Genomic DNA, 20352 nt, shown 5'->3' with positions numbered 1-20352 from the left:
AGCCTTGAGGTAGCAAAGACAGCTTTTGCCTTTAAGACAAGGAAGTAGGTGGATGTTATTTGCATTGGATGTGTTTAGCTGTGCAACAGAACTGCTTAAGAGAGCATTAATGATTACTTAAGAAGGAAGCTCTGTAATGTGTTTAGTTGCTTTACAAAGAGCACTAAGTGCTATTTAAGGCAAGAAGGTGCATAGCAGCCTTTCAAAACTGTTGTATATATTTATTAGGTCATGGATAAAATCTCTTGGCTTGAATTACCATGATAGTTAAGGAAAAATGATACTTTCATAAAAATTTATATTCAGATGATAAGACTTACGTGCAATGAGTAATAATAGTCATTTCAAAGTACCTTGTATAAACTGAATATTGAACTTGAGCTGATGCCTCCGCAAGAGAAATCCAGTTCTGTGGCTTATTTGATTCTGTTGGTAAATGCTATCACTAGGTGTCTGAGTTTTTGTTAGGAAAATGCAAGGTGACTAGCTTTATGAAGAAAACAGTAACATGTTACAAATTATTTTTACTATTGGCTTTTAATTTTAAAAGTTCCATACAAGTTATTGTCTCTATAAAGACATCAGTACCTTATAAAGTTTCCACGGTATTAATTATATTTGAATGTGAATAAGGTATTTGGAATGATGAAATACCAGATGTGAGGTATCAGGTTGCACATTTATTCATCTGTTACTGCAGTGGTTTTACAGCAATAGGCTCTTTTTGGTTTTCTTTCCTCTTTTTTTTTGGTCTCACAGCAGCGTACACAAAAAGCACTGGAGATAGGGCTTCTGTTATGAAATTTACTATTTGGGTTTCTTAGATTGTAAACAAGTCTGTCTAGAAACATTCCTGCAATCCTTTGATTGCACTCTACATTAAATCATCGCACAGTGCATGCATGAAGGCAGGCTACAAGCGTGCGCTGAGCAATCGGCAGCCAACTAAAGATGAAGAGAATGAAGGCACTAAGATATGATGTCTGTTTGAAAAGTTACTACTTAAATTGCTCATACTATGAACAAGTCTGCCTATAAGGATTTCTGTAATCCAGTAGTGTTCTTGTAGTATTATGCTGTGTTTGCAAGAAGGCAGGAGATGCTTGTGGGAGATGAGCAGTTGGCACTTCTGCCATTAGTAATGAAGGGTATGGGGCTTGCTTGTTGTCTAGGATTTCTGGAATGTGGGGGAACAAGATTTAATTTTTTTTTTTGACTTTCAAGAGTAAGTTGTCAACAGCTGAGCCTTGGCAGAATGGAGATTCTTTATAGCCCACCACTGCCATAAGTGGTTATTCTCGTGAAAAAATTAAGTGGGACTGTAAGAGCTGTGCATGATAAGGGTATTGACTCCTACCTGGGGAGTGGGTGGATGAGAGCAGGCTATGGGAAGCATTGTGTCTGAAAGTGTGAGTAATGCTGTGCAAGGTCCGTGGCACTCCGTTTGGCTGTGTTGGTTCAGGAGAATGATTGTTCCAAAGGAAATCGGAAGTAATACTGGCAAGTTTTGCTGAAAAATTATGCACTTAAAGGAGCAGAACATCCTTTGGAAATGCCTTCTAGCACTTTGCTTTCTTTGTTCTCTGTACCAAGCATCTTGTTTTCAGTCATCGATTTAAAGATGGAATTACAGAAAGTTATAACTATCCTGCTCATGGGAGACAGCATCAAGTAAACTGTACGAATGGTACTCAAGTTCTCTAGTGTTCAGTGGGTACCCTTGTATAGAGGAGTTACTAGCAGCATTAGTTCTTGCCTGGAACTAAGTGGAAGCTGCAAGGACAGGTTCAGATCAGGCCTTTACACACTTAAGAGTCATTAAATGTCTATTCCTATTCAAATGATTATTCTAAACGGAGCAAGAGGATGTTTTTCCTTTTTAACATTGTTCTTCTAGTAAAACCCCTGTTCAGAAATGATGCATGTTAGAATGAGACCACTGATGTAATGCCACCTCCCTAGAACATCCAGGATCTGTTTAGAAGATTGTCTAGTATGATTTATACTAGTTCATTTTTCCTCCAGCTCTGATTTCACAAGATGAACTTGTGATCCTGTAATTGCAGAGGCATAGTTTTGCAGCCTTAAGTAGGCTTTTTCCACTAGGGAGGTAGGTAAAACAGCCTTGATTAGATTGTTTTAGTGTGTTAGTTGATTATGTAGTACTGAACGCTTAAGAAAGTTGGAAATCCTACACGTAAATAGCATAAAAGAGAATATACTCGTTTCTTTGAGCTAATTTCTTACAGAACTGTGATTGCACTATGCGTGACAGAGTGTAATATCACCTGTTTCAGACAACCTGGGGACAGTTTGAATTGGACAAGTGAGACTCCCAACACATTTAGGGTTTATAATAGTCTGTTAGGTTTGGAATCCTTTTCATTACATTGTTATGAAGTTATGGTAGAAGTATCTCCTCTTTTACCAACTTCAAGTGCCAGCTGAATTATCTTGCACAATTCTAGGAGGATCCCATTGATCCATATCTCCTATAAAGTGCTTATATGAGGGTGTGGAATCTGTGCTATATTCCTGTCACACACTACTGTTCTGAGCGTGTTTATAGAAGCAGAAGATGTAGGAAACTGTAGAAACTGTTATTTTTATATAGAGAGAAAACTTGGATGGTGCAGGGAACACTTTTCTTGGCCAAGTAACAAAAGAGAAATGGTTGAAAATTGGCCCCTGCACCACCACCATGGTGACTTTACCAGTATCCAAGAGCTGCTGGAATTGGAGACTTCTGGCCGGCTGTTCAAGGCAGGCAGAGCTGGGGCCACTGAGATGAGTGGTGAAAGCCAGGCATCCAAACCATGCTGGGAGGGAAACTTCATCCTAGCCTTCTCCCACTCCCCTAGTAGGTTTGCATATTATGGGTGTGATTACAAATAACATGATGGGGAACAAGAGGCAGTGGCAGCATGAAAAAATTCTTACAGCATCTTTGGCTTTCTGAAGATGTGCAGTTTCCCAGAGAAATTGGTTTATATCCTTCCCTACACCTCTCAGGAGCAAACCTGGATAACCGTTGGAGAGTAAATGCAATGGTTGTGACATGAGTCTTACACAATTCCCAGGGTGCCATGCTATTCAAAATTAATGTGTATCGTAACTGTGTCTTACAGGGATTTCCTCACAAATGCACGCAGGATTTTTTTTGTGATACCCTTGAGAAGCTGTAGTCATACCACTGTATGAATATTTTCTTATCCTACAAACAGTTTAATGTAGGACACTTGGCCTGGAAATCAGAGAGAAACACTCCAGTGTCTGGGCTTCCAGATGATTTTAGTCTGACCATATAGTTTAAAGAATTGGACGTTAATGGATAACAGTTTACAGACTTTTGGTGGAATAATGATTTAGCTAATAGAAAAAGCTTCCTCTGAAGCTTTTTTTGCTTTTGTTCTAGGCAGACTAAAAATTTTACAGTGGATGATCAAAGCACCTGTTTTTGTGAGCAAAAATGACACAAATTAGGTGAAGGAGAAGAGAGATGAGCATAAATATGCTAATACTATGTCATGAATGCTCTTTTAAATGCAGGGAAGTAGCATGATTTGTTGGACACATTGTACAAGAGATAACAAAGCATCCTGGATACACGAGGAAATAGAAATCCCAAGAGAGAATTGCATACCATGGGAGTTGCTGGGGATGTCAATCAAACACCATTGCAGTGTTACGTACAGAGGGATCAAATAAGCACTGTTAATAGAAATTGTGGTCAACGCACACATTCTCTACTGTGAGAAGTCAGCGTCACTATCGCAACTGCTTAATTACAGCCTTTCTACAACAGCCATCTCCATCTAGGTCAGGCCTCCTGAGGATTTTCCTGGATATAGGTAAATTTTATACTTTGGCTGAGGTCTCTCTAGCTCATTCTGGAAGAAAAAAAAATGACAAGAGAAATCCAGAAAAGAGAAATCTTGTGTAATCACACAATCTGAAAAATGGCAAGAGAAATCCAGAAAAGAGAAATCTTGTGTAATCACAGAATCTGGTGGAATTTAGGAACTTTCCTAAATTTTATAGTTAGCACAAAATTTGGCCGACTTTTGTAAGAGGGCACTAAGTCTGCCAGAGGTTACCATATGTATAATGCATCAAAACAGATCTGAAGATGAACCCAATTATGTGGTTGTACTCCTCGGAATAAATAAGGTGGGGGCCCAGGTACGCAGCAGTGCAATTAGCTCAGGCTGAATGCTGGGTTTTCTGCAGTACAGGCAGCAAACTCGATGTCTGACAGTTCTGGGGAGGGTGGCATGGGATATACACAGGTGGGTGTTAGAGAGCACATTCCAGTAATCTATGTGAAATTAAGTGAGCTAGATTACACTAAATTCGCATTTCATGCTTATTTGCCTGAAGTTGCTTATATGTTAACATCAGCTGTGTTTCGCTAGCATAGAAAAGAAGAGCATTACTTAAATAGAAGTTATAGCTTAAGTTGTTAGCAGTACTGTGAGTGGTAGGGAAGACAGATGAAGAAAGTGTCTTCAGCCAGTTGGATTCAAGCATTAGAGTTTTACCCTGAAATAGCAGGTAACTATACTGTCTTAGATACTGGGAAAATGTTCCAATTCTGTTTGGTTGGAGATGGCAGACTGACTCTTTGTGGATATTGTTGACAGTAGATAAGTAGTAGAAATTTTTCTGTAGTAAAAATAGTGTTTGAATTAGTTTAAGAGATGCTAGAGATACCAGATCACATGAAGACATTTAATTCTTAGAACAAGAATTGCATTTTCATTCATTTAATACTTCTGTAGCCTGTTAGCAATAAACCTTCTAGCACAATTAGTGATGACATAAATGCTTACTAACAGGTACATACATAACACGTGTCTGTGAATACGTATATGTGTATACAATCAGTTCCCTTCCACCCCAATGAAATTTAAGACCTCAACGAGGAGGTCTGCTCAGAACCAACTAGCCACTGCCTGGCTGCAGCCTTCCTTCTCTGCTTCGGTAGCTGACTGCATCCCACCGGGTGAGCTCTCTGCAAAGAAATGCTGTGATTCATATTCATAGCAGTTATTAGGTAGATATGTTAGCATATATTTAGATAGGTGAAGCATGCGGGCATATATTGTACGTTACATGTTTAGAGTGCATGATGTATTTTGAGCTGTAGGAGGTCTAATCACCAGAGGCTGTGAAATGCTGAGGAGAATTACTGTAAGGGATAGCGTGCAGAGGAGCCACCCACAGAATTTTCCATCCTGTGAGGCAGTGACAAAAGACTTCTGGGTCTCTGTAACAGGATTGCCAGAGGAGTGGCCCAGGAGTGGGCCTGGGGCGTGCGGTGCTGGAGTGGGTGGTAGGGCCCTGGTGTGTGTGGTTAGTGGGGGGAGGAAGCATAGCAGAGATGCATTAGGGCTGGAAATACTGAGCAGAGAGACAAGTGAGCTAAGAATGCAGTGAAAAAGGACTTCTATTAAAAATTATGAGACAGGAAGTTTTGCAAGCTGCCTTTACCCCAGTGAAGAAAAGAAGTATAGAGGGATTAAATAACTTGTCCGATGTCATCAAGAGCTTTATAGCTAAGCAAGGAATTGAGTCCCCTTACCCCCCCCCACCGTGCCATCTATGGTTTAATGCTGAAGGGGCCCCTTTCACAGTTTATCCAGTGATCCTTGGAGAGCTTAGGGCAACTATGGCAAAACCATGTTTTCTGCACCACATCCTGTGCACTGGGAGAGCAGGCTGCATCTTCTTGAAAGTCCAGTCTGCATAATGTGACCACAGGATGCCTTGTGCCTCTGGTAAGGGAGTTGGCTAAATGCCATTTTATTAGGCATTTTTTTAAATATAGCAGTGCCTTGAAACCAAACATGAAAAGGCCCTCGTGGTGTTTGTATAAAAAATGGACATCTATAAAGAGCTTAACTTCTATATGGAGAAGAGAGGGAAGGTGGGTGGAAGAGTGAGGCAGTATTTAGCCCGATGTTGATGCTCCGTGAGATGATGTGAAGTGTGGCCCGTCCACAGAGTAATATAGAGACTGGTGAAAATAAGATGTTTTAATTTGTTCATAACATCGTTATTCAAGGAACAGAAAAGTATGTAACTTATCCAGAGGCATAATCTAAGTGGTCTTTACTCTGTGCCAAGCAAAAATTCTGCTATTTAATTACCGATTTAGAAAATATCCTGGGCTCAATTTCCTCCTCAGTTACATTGTTATAAATCTAATGGAGTTGTTAAAGATTTATGGCAGTGTAACTGAAGGCAGAATTGGGTCCCTTATGCTTAAAACTTAGTTTGCCACGTAAGTAATAATTTCTGTTTTCTAGGCAAGAGTTTAAGAATCTTGCAGACCTCTGTTTCAGGAAAAGAAATATGAACTACAGCAGCGTGGGTGAGTGATTAATGCTGGAAGGGATGTCTTGGGGTAATCTGAATTGGCTGGTGTGGAAAATCCATGTGCAATTCAGATTTAGGATCTGTTTGCAGATACCTCATAATTTAAAATGTACAAAAAAAAAAAACCCAAACTTCAGGCTTTCATGTAGTATATTAATATGTTGCTTGTTCAGTGTGCAGCAAGCTTTGCTTAAGTAATAGCCTCATATGAGATGTGAACTCATCTCCTTCCCCTTAGTAGGGCCTTAACTTCAAAATTGATTCTGACCCTATAAATCCTGGCAGCATTTAAATCATTAAAAAAAAAATTCTCTTTTGATTTTATATGTTATATATTTAAAGCCTTAAAAAGGGAAAAAGTTGCTTTATTTATCCAGGCTTTAAGAAGTCTTGTGTTAGCTTAAATGTGTCTGTTGGCTGGTTTGACAAGTGAGTTGTGCTCCATACAGAGATGCCTCGTCTGCACAACTGTTGCAGTTGTTCTGTTTCACTATTGGTAAATGGGCACTGAGAAAACAAAGCCCACACTTAGACGCTGTGGATGTCACAAAGAAATGCCTGAAGTCAGAACTGCGTTGAGTCCCACTCCTAGGGACTCCTGGTGGGAGCAGCCAAGGCAATGGGTGCGTGGGGAGGGGGGGCTGGCTGGGGAATTCCCTGTGGCCTGCTGGCAGGGCTTTGTGGTTCCACCTGAGCCTGGGCTTGCTTGGGCTTCTGGAGCCTCACACAGCAGTTCTGCAAGCTGGAGCTATGCTGGACAAGGATTTGTGTCGCTGGTGATAAACTCGCGGTCTTTTCATTGCATTATAGAATTTGTATAGAGTCATAATACACATCTATCCCAAAATGTAAGCCCTATAAAATAATGTAGACTTGGAGTAGCTCTTTCTAAGGGAAACATGATATTAAGGTCCAAGGCCTCGGTCAGAGAGCTTTGAAAGGAATGAAAGATATAATTTTTCTGAGTGTTGTAAGCTAACCATTTTTAAGATGTGAGAAAGAATAATAGATTAGGTACATTATATACATTATATTGTCTTAAAAGTGATTTTTCAGTGGCTGTGAAAGTAGTAACTCTGGATAAATGTAAATCATTTCAGTATTTAGAGTGGTCCTGGCTCTATGCACTGATTAATGATAGCTGTGGCTCCTAAACATGCATCTTGTTTGTTTTTAAATACCTATAGGTCATTAATTACCTAAAAATTAGTTCAAATTTAACTGAATAAACCACCCTGTTGCCATTTCTGGAGGTATTTTGCAACCTAAGCAAAGGCTCAGGTATTCCAGATATGATAGATGTGCAGATTGCATAAGACATTATGCATTGCTCACTCTAAGATACAGAGTCCTGTCTGCCCTTAAACCCTTTGTTCTCTTGGCTGAATGCAGTTAATTAGCAACTGTCTCCATAGCAACTGCTTCATAGTCCAAAAACATTGTCTCGTTTTTGCAGTTTAGCTTATCACACTGTTTACCTGAAGGGCTTTTCACTGCCTTGAGTCTCATTTGAGTTGGCTGCATGCCTGGTCACGGAAGTGAATTGTCAAGATAGAAAAACACCATGGCAGTAAGATGCTGAACAGGGCTCTGTGTGTGAAAGCAAAAGCATTTTAAAAGTTCAGTAGAAACAAAAGTTGAAGTTTGCAATGATTTATGTCCAGTTTTAAAGCATGTGGCTTCTCAGCAATACCATGCCTTTTAAAACAGAGAGCTATACTTTTGGATCTCCTTTCCAGCAAATTGCTGCTCTCTGCCTGTCCCACTCCAGCTTTGGAGGCACAGTCCTTCCGGCAGCCCTGGCCCCTCCCTGGGCCATTTCAGAGCACTTCAGCTCACGCTGAGGGGATGTGGCTGCAGCTGCTCAACTGCACTGCCCATTTGTCTTCCTTCACAGTGACAGTTTCAAGGGAAACCCACCAGTGGCTGGTTCCAAACAATGAATTAATTAGGGAAGGAAGTGGAAGACCTATCATGGTCATACAAATCTAAATACTCTGATCTGACAATGGTGTCTGGCCTAAAGGCAGTATGCTCATGGTGTGGGAGACCACATGAGGAGTACCAGCATTTTCCTGTCTGATGGACATTTTTCTCATTCATATTTGTTTAATTTGCTTTTTGTTTGTTTTTGTTTAATGGAGTGGTTTGAGTTGGACCTGTAAGATCATCTATTTCCATCCCCCTAGCAATAGGCAGGGACACCTGCCACTAGACCAGGTTGCTCACTGCCTCATCCAGCCTGGAGCCCCATCCAGCATTGTTTACTTGATTTCTCAGCAGACACTGTGATGCAGAAGAAGCTGATTTAGACTAGGGTAGATTTTATTTCATCCTAGGCAGGATAGAAACCAGCTCATTGGCCAGAAGCACCTTCCCTTCTCCAGAGACAGTTTCATCTGGCAGGGCCTGATCTCCCCTATAGCCCCAAATGGCATATGGGACTGCTGAATCTTCAAGAGGCTTCATTTGATATGATATGTTGGAAGCAATATTTCTAGAGAGTTGAGGTGTCTGGGGCTCTTTCAGGACTAAAAGCAGGATGCATGCAAATGCCGCCGGTGTGGCTGGTGTGCTCTGTTATTCCTATAGAGCATGTGGTTGATAGAGGGTTATTCTCTGTTCGTGTTAATGTCTCACTCATACTATTCCACAGTCACTATCATTATTAGCAGTATTTGAATTATAGCAGTGCTGGAAGTCTGCAGCATAATAAAGGCTCCATTGTTGTAGGTCTTGTGTACACAAGAGGAGACGATCTCTGTACCAGCTGTTTACAGTCTGTTTTAAGACCAGTAGCATAAGTGGGCTTATCATATGAATGAAAGGGAAAGAAAATGCTCGGAATGATAGGAAATCCATGGTTACATGGAATAACTGTTCATTTAGGTTTCTTTCAGACACCTGACAGTTGTTACTTTTCTGCCCATAATAGAAAGTAAATAAAATGCCCTTCTGCTCCCCAACAGGTTGATTGGTCATGTTCATGGGTCTTACGTAAACTAATCTTGGATGAAAACTGCAGAATGTCCAAACTGTCAGGGTGCTTTCCAACATTTAAAAAGGTGTTCAGTGTTGTCAGCACCTTTGAATCTACAGCTTGGTTCTCCTGAAGGCAGGCCTGCTCAGTATCAGAAATGGAAAACGTAAAGCGCCTTCTAGAACTCGACGTAGTCTAATTAGCTGAAAATAGAGCTTAGGTAGATGGGAAACCAGTGGGAAGAACCTCCCTTTTTGAAAACTAGACTTGTTCTACTGAAATTGATGTTCAGCTTCTGTCAGTTACTGAGAAGAGAAAAACTTTTTGAAAACAAGAAAAGCTATCAGTACCCATAAGTTATCAATTGGGTTCAGGTACAGAAATTAACATTTTGAGACTGATCTGTTTTCAAAGTGACTATATCCTTTACAATCTTGTTTTTGTTGACGTGCAATCCAGATGAAAGTTTGGCTTGCTTTTCCAGAGTTGCATTGTCTGAAGAGCTTACAGCAGTGAAACCTACTGTAAATTGTTTCAAGTCACTCAGTTATGAAAGTAAGGCATCATTAATTCATCCTAGTAAAGTTGTGTAAAATCATCTATTACATGGTAACCTTAAATATTTATTTTAAAAATAAAGAGATCTTTGATTGAAAGTTGTGAGCTCACCTAAATCTTTTCCAGGCAAATTTCTTGCTCAGATGAAAGCTCCCATATGTTTAAAAGCTGCTGCATTCTTATATTTTAATGTTTCCCATTAATTGCTTGTTTTCAATTGGAAACGTGAAAACAAAACCTGAAAAACAAAACTGACTGCTCATTTATCCCACTGCATAGTATCAAACTGACAGATTCATTAAACCTGTAAGAATATGAAAATTGGAAGTGAATTGAACTTGCTAGAAACAAAGCGGTGTTTACAAGAATCTGCTTTCAGAAGGGCAGTTCTGTACCTGCTATTTTTTCTTTGAATTAAGCCATCCTTGTAATTTAAGAAGATACTGCATGTTAACCCCATGCTACAGTACATTGCAAGGCTTCAAAGTTCAGACTACGGGCTGTGTATTAACTGCAGAAACAAAGCAGTAATCAGGAAAGCTAACATTAAAAACAGCAATAGGAAGGATTTGAGTTGTTGTTAGGTTGCTGAACTTGGGCTATGCAAACAAGTGTGAAGACTGCTTTCCAGGGCAGGCACTGAGTTATGGGGGACAGCATGTCTGCCCCCACCTGCTAGGGGCACGCAATGAGCCCAGGTAAAGTGAGCAGTGAGTAGGTAAAGGAGGAGAGTGGGAGGCAAACGATATCTGGTGATTTGGAATAGCCAGCAGTTGCTGCCTGAGGCCAGAATGTACTCTGGTCTGCTGACACTGGGCACTTGGTTGCCTTGTTAGTTTTGATTTGTCGTTTGTTTTACAATTTTGTATAATCTCGTGATATTTCCTAAATCTTTCCAGTTCCGTAAATCATGCAATTTATGACCACCTTGATGCTGCTGCCTGCGGTGCCATTGCTGCCAGGAGCCCACCAAATCTCACCAGCCACTTCTGTCCCAGTAGCTGGGATGATGCCCTCTCTCCAGCTTCTGGCCCTATCATTGTGTGGGACTGAGGGGCAATGCAGGATACCTTCTTTCCTTACCCACTTGCATCAGAAATCTCTGGGTGCAGAGTCAGTTCTGTGCTTCCAGCAGGCAACGATAACCCAGATTTCTTTCCCATCAAGGAAGATTCATATGTTCCTTAATAATGAACTTAAAAACTTTAGTAAATGCTTCCAGAGTGCTCTGCAGTGGCTGGAGGACTTTGCTTGTTTGAAAACCATCCATTAAAAATAGCCTATTCTTCTTATGTATCCTGCAAATTAAGGGAGGTATGGAGAGGACCAATGGGAGTTGACTCATGTGTAAGCCTGGAGAGAGGCACATGACATTTTTGTGAAAAGAGTAATCTGACAGGTTGGCCTATGGTATGCCTGTTATCAAAACACCTAAATTACCTGAGCATTAACTGCTGCAATACAGTATGTAATTCCAGGTCTCATTATTTCTACAGCACCGGACTTCATAATACGCAATGTGAAATACTCTGCAATTGTCAAATTGTTTGTGAGAATTGTAAGTTGTTCTGGAGAATCAAATGAATTGATGAACTGGCTATGACAGGCAAAAGTTGATTTCTAAGCTCATGTAGATTAAACTGTAAAAGATAATCTAAGGTCAGAGATATAAAGTCAAACAAGAGCTTTCTTGGAAGAAAATTGTCTTGCAGGTTCATAAGAAGACTGATGCTAAAATACAGAACAAAATTCTCTAGACAAAAATGTTATAGCAGATTACACGTTAAATGCCAGGATCACCAATGCATCTTGACTGGAGTTTCTTCAGCACAGATAAGGTGAGATTCTGGCCTGAAAACCAACTCCTCTGGGAAATTGCATCATGAAGATTTTGGACCACAGCCTCTGCAGCTGGGAGAGTGGTGACAAGGATATTTTGCATATATTCTTACTGTTCTGTTCTGGGACATCACAAGGCAGGATTTCACATTGGACAGAAACTTGACAGGATGGTTCTTCTATTTCACTTCTTCAGTGTAAGTAGACCACTCTCAGGCAAAACTATGTGGCCATGGCAGGTTGAACTAAGGCCACAGTTTATTTTTCCTGGCATTCCCTCCAAATAGGGGTTATGTGTATGAGGGTCTTGCACATGTGAGAAACCCTGTCCGTGACTGCTGCTGTGCCAGAGGTCCCTGCAGGCAGTGGGCACATGCGTGGATTAGTGTGAATGCCCCTAGAGAATCCATACAAAATCAGTAACTTCTTGAATATGTAGACTCAAATGCATTTCTTGACAAAAGAATAACTGCTTAATATGCAAATTAAAAATTCTGTTCAGGGCTCTGATGTGCTTTAAATGTTAAGCTGCTGTGTCTGATAAATGGGAGTGTGTGCATGTATGTGTCTGACCACTTTGTGTGTGTTTTAACATAATGGGTTTTATTAGGAACTCTGGGAGAAATCATTGAGGAAGAGGCATGTGACTGCTGAGTTTATTCTACAACTCTGCCCTCTTTGTTGATAATCTAATATACCAAGGGCTGCAGTGGAGGCTGAAATGCGGTGGTGCGCTGGGGCAAAATGCAAGTCCCCAGCTCCATGACTGTGGTGGCCCAGGAGGGGCTTGTGTCTCTGGGAAGAAATGTAATACCAAGAGAGACTGAGTTCTTGTGTCTGGGTTTCCTGCAGTGGTGAAATCCAAGCCTTTGTGCAGAGACAGAGCAACACTATATGTCATTTAGGACCAATCCAGTTAAAACTGACATAACCAGTATCTGTTCACGTTCCTGAATTCAGTTCTCCATGGTGGGGAAGCATCCCAGTTTTCTGTCAGTGGGATTTTAGGTGTTAGGAGGATTTTGTGTAAAGGTGTTCACGCAGAAGACTTTTTCCCTTTCAGCTTGACACTAATCCTATTCAGGTTCTGGGGCACCCATGGTAGCAGGGAGGGCCTCTCTGTTCCCTAAAGGGAGTAAAGGCCTGGGGAGACGGAGGAGATCTCAGAAATTGGGGTGAGTTTGGATTATGTTTCTGTGCTGTAAGTAGAAAAGAGAGTGAAATGGTTATGAGAGAAATGTAAACCATTTGGAGCTTAAGCGATGGAAATTTGGCATTGCAGGTTCTTGACTCTAGGTAGGTACAAAGCAGGCAGAGGGAAGGATGCCTATTTCACATGGACTGTAGTGTGTAATGAAATGTCAGGATGTTTGTAATATCAGAGTCCTTCACATATAAAAGCTAACCTATGAGAATATGTGCTCTCTTTCTCAACACTGTCACAGTGAGTATTAGCCAGGTTCAGATGTAAAAAGCAAAGTTTTAAGCAGTTGCTGAAGTCTAGACTTCTAAGTCCATAAACAAGCAGGAATAGAGATCTGCCTCTCAGGGATGCTCACAGCAAGGCGCTGTGCTACTGCAACAACAGGAGCTTTAGAAATAACTTACGGGGTTGTAGCTGGGGACACTTTGCATCCCAAAAGCCAGTCAAAAATCTTCCCAGTAACTTGCATATTCTTTCATACTCTGCTGAACATGCAGTCTGTACAAATTTTGCTTGGTGAGATCCTAGTTTTGTAGAAGTCTGCAGACCGTGACGGGGGTTTCTTCACTGCATGTAATAACTGAGCGATGATTCGGTGTATGCTTGAAGGGTGACAGGAGATGGGGCCTTTTTTTTGTAGCTGAGGTTCATGAAAACTCATTAGTATCTTTGGTGGGATATCAGCTTCTCCAGATGCTCCTGGCCCAACTTGAATCAGTGTGCACTCTTCTTGTCCTCTGAGGGCTTAAGGTGTAGTCCCCAGCTCAAGCTTTTTAAAGCTCATGGTTATATTGAGTAGAGTAGAAAGCTCAGGAGTGTACCACTGAAGCCTGTTCAACTGAATCATCCTCCAAATGCCAGGGGCGATGGAGGCATGAGGACTCAGTGCTGCAGCCCGTGCTCAGGTGGACTGACAGGAACAAAAGGATTTTTTCTTATCTTGGTAAAGGAGAGCAAATAACTTTATTAGAGCTGAAACGTTTGTTTAAAGATAATAAGTTTATATAATTGCTTTGTCACACAGATTTTTTTTTTTAAATCCCTCCATGGTAGTTCCTGTAATTATGACTCTGAAATTCGGTGAAGTTATTTCTGAATAGCTGCTCCCAAAGAAAATAAGTATTTTGCTGCTAGTGATGTTGGCGAGGTAGTGCTCTATCACTTCACACATTTTTATTAAGCAATGGATGAAAGGCAGCATAATTTGAAAGCCCTGTCATATCTTTGATAAATGCTTTCTAACATTGCTATGTTTTGCCCAGTTATGACAGAACCCATTACAATGACATATATTTCACCTGTCGTCGCTTTAGATCTGCATACACTCCAGGAAAAAATGTGTTTCCTTTGCTCAAGGAAAGACCAGCTCTGCAGGAGGGAAAGCCCCATCAGCGTAGGCTTGGGTGGGCCCCACACAACAAATTTCAACAGGACTTCTTTGATGTGTTTGCAGGTCTTGTTTTGATTTGGTTGTTGTCAGGGTTTTTTGTTATACAGCTCTAGGAGGAAATTAGGCCTGCTGGCCCTACCAATTGGACCTGCTATGGTGTATTTATTAATTAATTAATTTATTTTTCAACTAGCACAGTAAGGTTCTGCTCTTGGATTTGAAAGAGAGGGTGCTGTAGGTTTCTTATTGCTCAGTTTAAAGCAGCATTTTTATGAGCCATTTCCACAGCTCCTCTACCAAGGAAAATCCATGTACCAGGTTTCTTTGGACAGCTGTAGGATCTGTCTGAATTTAAATACTGACATTATTTGAAAGTATACTGCCAGTTGCAAGATCCTTTGTTGTGTCTACTTTTGTGTAAAAGTAGCGATGGCTAGAAGACTGTTATTTTCATCTCACCATTAATTTCAAATTTCTTAATAATAATTGTTTGTCACTTTTGGTGGAGCACAGAAAAGCCCAAGTGTTTTTTCCCCTGCATGGTCATTTCTTGAGGTAGAGAGTTTTTGACATGAGGAGAAACTAGATAAGATGGACTTCAGAAGGACTTGCATATAAAACTAAAGCAAGTTTGGAGCACAGTTCTCCTTATTATAAAAACCAAACAAACTGGATTTAATGAATGAAATCGGCTGGTTAAAAAATAAAATTGATTTTGTCCCTTGAATTATATGTAAAAGATACCATGTGAAATGCCATTGTAACTAGAATTGACAGTAAATTCAGCTCTGGATCAAACTTCGCATAACTTGAAGTAAAACAGAGATATAACTGAGTAATTTTGTATTGTAATGATTATTTAATGCTCACAATGAAGCCTTGTCCTTAGGGTTTTATGCTTTAGCTGTTTCTTACCCACGTCTTGTAGTTATTAAGTACAGACAAGCTACTGTTTGTTGAAATGACATAATGTATATCAGTGTGTGTCAATGAAAAACATCAAAAATAGGCATTTCTTCTGTATAATACATTAACTGTATGAAATCTGGAACAGTTTCTTTCATCTTTGGATGTTTCATAAGCAGTGCATATGCTGTAAAGAGCATTAGGTACTTGTGGGCTACCATTTCTAGCTTCTAACAGATCTTAATTTTAGAGAAGTGGAACTCCCCCATTTGTGTTCTGCCATATGTTTTCACTTAATTTTATGCTCTTTTCATATTTAGCACACATATTTCATCCTATTGATCAGCAAAACAACTTGGAATGACCACCTCGTTTTTATTAAACTAAAAAAGCATATATTTTGCATTTCAGTATCAAACAATTTTGCTTGCTGTGTGGTGTTTGGTTTCAGACACCTTTTACAGGTCTGTAATGAAAGGTTTAATTCAGTACTGGAACTTAATTTGGGATAGTTAGGTGTTATTATTTTTTTAAATCTAAAGGTTGAAGGATTAGCTCTAAGCTCTTAGGTATATATCCTGCTGGTGGCATGACTGGCAAACATCAAGACTAGTCAAAATAAATGTATGGAAATTCAGAGGTCTTTGTACTCAGATTAAAAATGGATGGAACAATATGTCTTTGAGCCTGAGCTGTGGACCCAAGCAGTTTATGGCCATGTAATTTTAGTCTGAGTAATTTAATCAGTATCTTTCTCTCCTAAGGATGGGAGAAACCATGTGGGATCTACCCAGTAATAATGCAAGGAAAACCATATGCCCATGTGAAATAATGTCATGGGCTGCTTTTTACCCTTGGGCAGCAAGTCCTTACCCGTGGAAAAGAGACAGATGCTCGCGTTGTGTAAATTGGCGTTATTTTCACTGGCAGGCATGAGTGCATACCCTTTTGTACCACATGAGGATGTAAGATCCTTTTTCCTTAAGCTTCTTCTAGCTGTATTTTTTGACATATACTTAGATATCATCTAAGTGCTGGCACTGTCTAAAACTGTATTGAATATCAAAAGGCTTCTCCATCTCAGATGGCAGCTGGGAGACTGGAGAAGAGTAGTGTGAAAGTGTTCTTAGGCTGTTGCAAGCTGTGCGTGTATTAGCAATCCGTACATGCAGAAGAAATACTTATAACCTTTTTTTTGTACTAACTTCTTGTAATTATGACAGCTCAGTGATTCATGAAGTTTAGCACAGTGTTTAGCCAACATTTGATAACTGAATTATAGATCACCAAGCAAAATAACTAATCTGAGGAAAATCTTATTTCCACAAATATATGTGGAACAATATGCAAAGTATTCTAACTATAGCCAGTCCATGATTATTTACTTTTGTAGCAGTGGTATTAAAACCAGCTCAATAAACTGGGCTAAAAGAAGAAAATGCACAGACATTACTTTAAAATGTCAGTTCTCAGGATGCCAATGCTGTGTGTTCTTATGAAGTTCATGAAAGAAGCCCATGCACTGAAACTGTTCCTCATAGTTGCCTGTCCGCATGTTCTGTTTGAAATGTTTCTGTGTACTCATCCCATTTTCAATGTAATGTTACCACAGAGGTGAGTCCTTAATTTTAACTCTACATTTTTTGCATCACATTATCGGTAGCTAATTATAAGGGCCTCTGCACTACTTTACTGCACAAGACACTCCTAATAGGAATGGTTACTCTGACAGATTGTCATTAATCTGTTCATAATGAGATTTTTCTATTTTATGCTTAGATGTAAGCTCTTTGAGCAAAGGATCATCTCTTTGCTGTCTTTATACAGTGCTTAACACAGTAGGGTTTAGGTACATGATGGGGCCCCAGTCCTCCTGTCATATGTACTGTTCATAAATTGGGTATGGGGTTAAGAGTGAGATAAGAGGAATCGATCACGTGAGGAGAAAAGTTCCTTAAAACCCAGGCAAACAAGCTGAAATGTTGTTTTATCTTCTTCCTTGAGCAGACTGGGCTTTTTATGGTGGCAAGCTGGTGCAGAGGGCATGGCAGGGCCTTGTGCAATGTACATGTAGCCACTGTGGGAAGCATGGACGCTGCTGAGCCAGCCTTAACAATTGCCGGGGCAGCATTGGGTGACTCCCTTCTCCCACCTGCCAGCCAGATTCATAGTGTTTAGGCAGGTCTCTGACCGGCGGGCAGGGAAGGGGATCGCTCTGTGCCAGGCGGAGCTGTCATGGCTGTGCTGCTGGTGCAAGGATGGGTTGCTGTTTGAGAGGAACTTAACAGCTCAGTAGAGGCAAAAAAACAAAAGCAAAACCAAACCAACCAAACAGCAGTTGGGCTAATTTGCAATCGCAGTGAAAGATGTATTTTCTTTAAATTACTGAAAGATTTAAAGCGCTGATAATGGAAGAAATCTTACCTGTGGCACTTTCGGTTAGCTGAGAAAAGTTCAGCCAGCGATTAAGCTGCTGAGAGGGAAGAGAGCGCAGATTGGATTTCAAAGGAAAATTCAAGCAATGCATTAGCAACTATTAATGTGTGTGTTACTGTTAAAATAATCATATTTACTATGGTCTAGCCTAGGGAGAACAAGCAAAAACAGAAGCCTTGTTTAGGAGGGCGTAGATGATTGCACACAGTAGGTGGTCCCTGGCCCAAGGAGCCTGCAGACTGAATAGCCATAGCTCGAGTGGGTGAAGCACCAGCCCAGTTTAGGAGGGGACAGCAAGAAACATGGCTGGTTTGGCTCAGGTTTGCAAGGCAATGGGTAATACCTGTTGCCCAGTTCATCTTCCAGTGTCAGCCATAGTTATGTGATGGCTTCTGTCTGGTCCTGATTAAAAAACAAGCAAGCACGCACATGTGAAGAACTGAGAGGTCTTTTTTCTGCTGATGCTGGTTCTCATAGTCATGGTGAAGGGCTGTTGTGACTGCCATTGCAGTTGCCACAGGTTTAGTTCCTCATTTTGTCTTAAGAACAGAAGAATTTTACTCCCACTTACACAGATATAAACATTACCTATGATTCAAAGCAGCAGTTGTTTACTTGCCACTCATATTGTTAGCTGTGTTCTGCCTGTTCTGCTTAGACAATTGTGCTCACTGTATTAAGGGGTTACAGAGTTCATTGGTAAGTGATAACCAATTTCCTAGGAAGTGTACCATTTTGAAAAACAGCTAAGCAAAACCAATCCAACCTGGTATTACAGCAGTCTCACCTATGCCCATGTCCATGCCCACCATTACAAGGAGCTGGTTTTCATCTTTTCTTAGAAACCGAAGTTTCTAAGTGTGCATTTGCCACTGCCTTATATACTCCTTCTTCAGACCACACTTAGCAGTTGTAGGGCTTTTTTTTGCTGGATAGGCCAAATCCAATGAGGTCTTGTTTAGTTGGACAGGGGTGAGGTTTCTCCCTCTTCTTTCCCCACAGCCCCTTCCCCAGCCTCTGGACTGTGTGGAGTTGTCTGTGATAACCTGAAAAACAAGACAGTGTCTTAGGGTGGCACAAAAAAGTTTTTATTTATAGGCAGGGAGCTATGGAGGCTCAGGAAATCCTGTTCTTTGTCTTCTCCTACAGAGGGACATAGCTGTGCTCGCTGCAACACTGCACAAGAGAAATTACGGGATTCTTCCACCCTCCCCCCCGATGAAGAGAGGAATAAAACCAGCTCTGTAGTTTCTGCCTTTTCTCTTGCGCTGTGATTGCGCTGTAGAAAGCAGAGCCCTTACCTGTTCTGTCCTTTTGGAGCTACAATTCAGCTGGCTTTAATTATTAAAAAATAACCCCAAAATTGTTTAAGAGCTTTGAATCCCATAAATGACAAGGAAATAGCCCCTGAACACCACCAAAATAGTCTCTTCTATGTCTGCCTATTTCTGGCAGCAGCCAGAAATCATCATTAGCAGGTCACCGACATAGATCCTTTAATGTAAGTGTTACATTACATTAACAAGCAAGTCAACAATAATATTAGCAATAAATGAGAAATTAAATTCCTAGTCATTCATCCCTCTGGGTTTCCCAGTGTGTCTCGTGTTTTTCTTGTTTTGGTCCTAAGCATTTTGAAGCAAGAAGTGTCTTTATTTTGTGTCTTGTGGCTTGATCCCAACCTATTAAAATGGATGATATTACTGCTGTTGATTTCAGTTAGCAATTAGTGTAGAAAAGAGCACATGGTGTGATTCAGCAATTAATTATAACCATCTATGCTAATTTTAAATAGAGGGGGATAAAAGTGAACTTTCATGCTGAACTGATTATAATTCATATTGTTTTTCCCAACAGTTTGTTTCTATTTTTTCCATCAAAATAGATTAAAATCAGATTATTTGCATTAAATTCATCCAGAAAAGTAGAAGTATTGCAGTACAGGTAGTAAGGGAGTCACCACTGCTAAGCAACAATAAAAAATTGTGTTTTGTACACACTAAGAAAATAGTGTGATTGTGGAACTGAGGTTTTTGGCTGCTAGTTTTAACGGAAGATGTGGCTAGCCCCTAAAATGACAAGGCAGCCAAGATAGGTTGTTTTGCCTGGATTTTCTGCTGATACGTGTGTACTGGAGCACTTTTTTTTTTTCTTTTTTGTTTTTTTTTTTCCTTTCCCAGATTACAGTAGTAGATTAGTAGCAGCATGCTCTGGAAAATTGCTTATAGGACTCTCCTGATCAGAAATCACTGATTATGGAATATTATCTGTAGTGCTTTTATGATTAAGACTATTAAAGACTGAACTGAAACAACAACCTCATTCCTCTCAGAACTAATGCTCAGAGTAAGCCTGTCTTGTTCCTGAAAGGTTAGTCTTTGGTGCACTTTTTCTTGGTTTCCGTCTTGCAAAACCTACTCACTGAATTGCACTGGTGGCCTGAGCATTTCTAGTTTTACTGTCTCTCCATCCAAACTATATTTGCAGTACATTGCAGGCACAACTGATACAGATTGCATATAATCTGCATGGTAATTATGGAGCACTGCGTTCCATACAAAATACTGCAAATACAACACAGCAAGAAAAGGGGAACCTTGATGCTGAGCACTCTCAAAGCATATCCATATAATTAAACGCTCATTAGACCTTGCGTTA

Source organism: Meleagris gallopavo, chromosome 5 (genome assembly GCF_000146605.3).
Source record: "Meleagris gallopavo isolate NT-WF06-2002-E0010 breed Aviagen turkey brand Nicholas breeding stock chromosome 5, Turkey_5.1, whole genome shotgun sequence".
NCBI classification, from domain to species: Eukaryota; Metazoa; Chordata; class Aves; order Galliformes; family Phasianidae; genus Meleagris; species Meleagris gallopavo.
Note: the sequence above shows the minus strand (reverse complement) of the source record.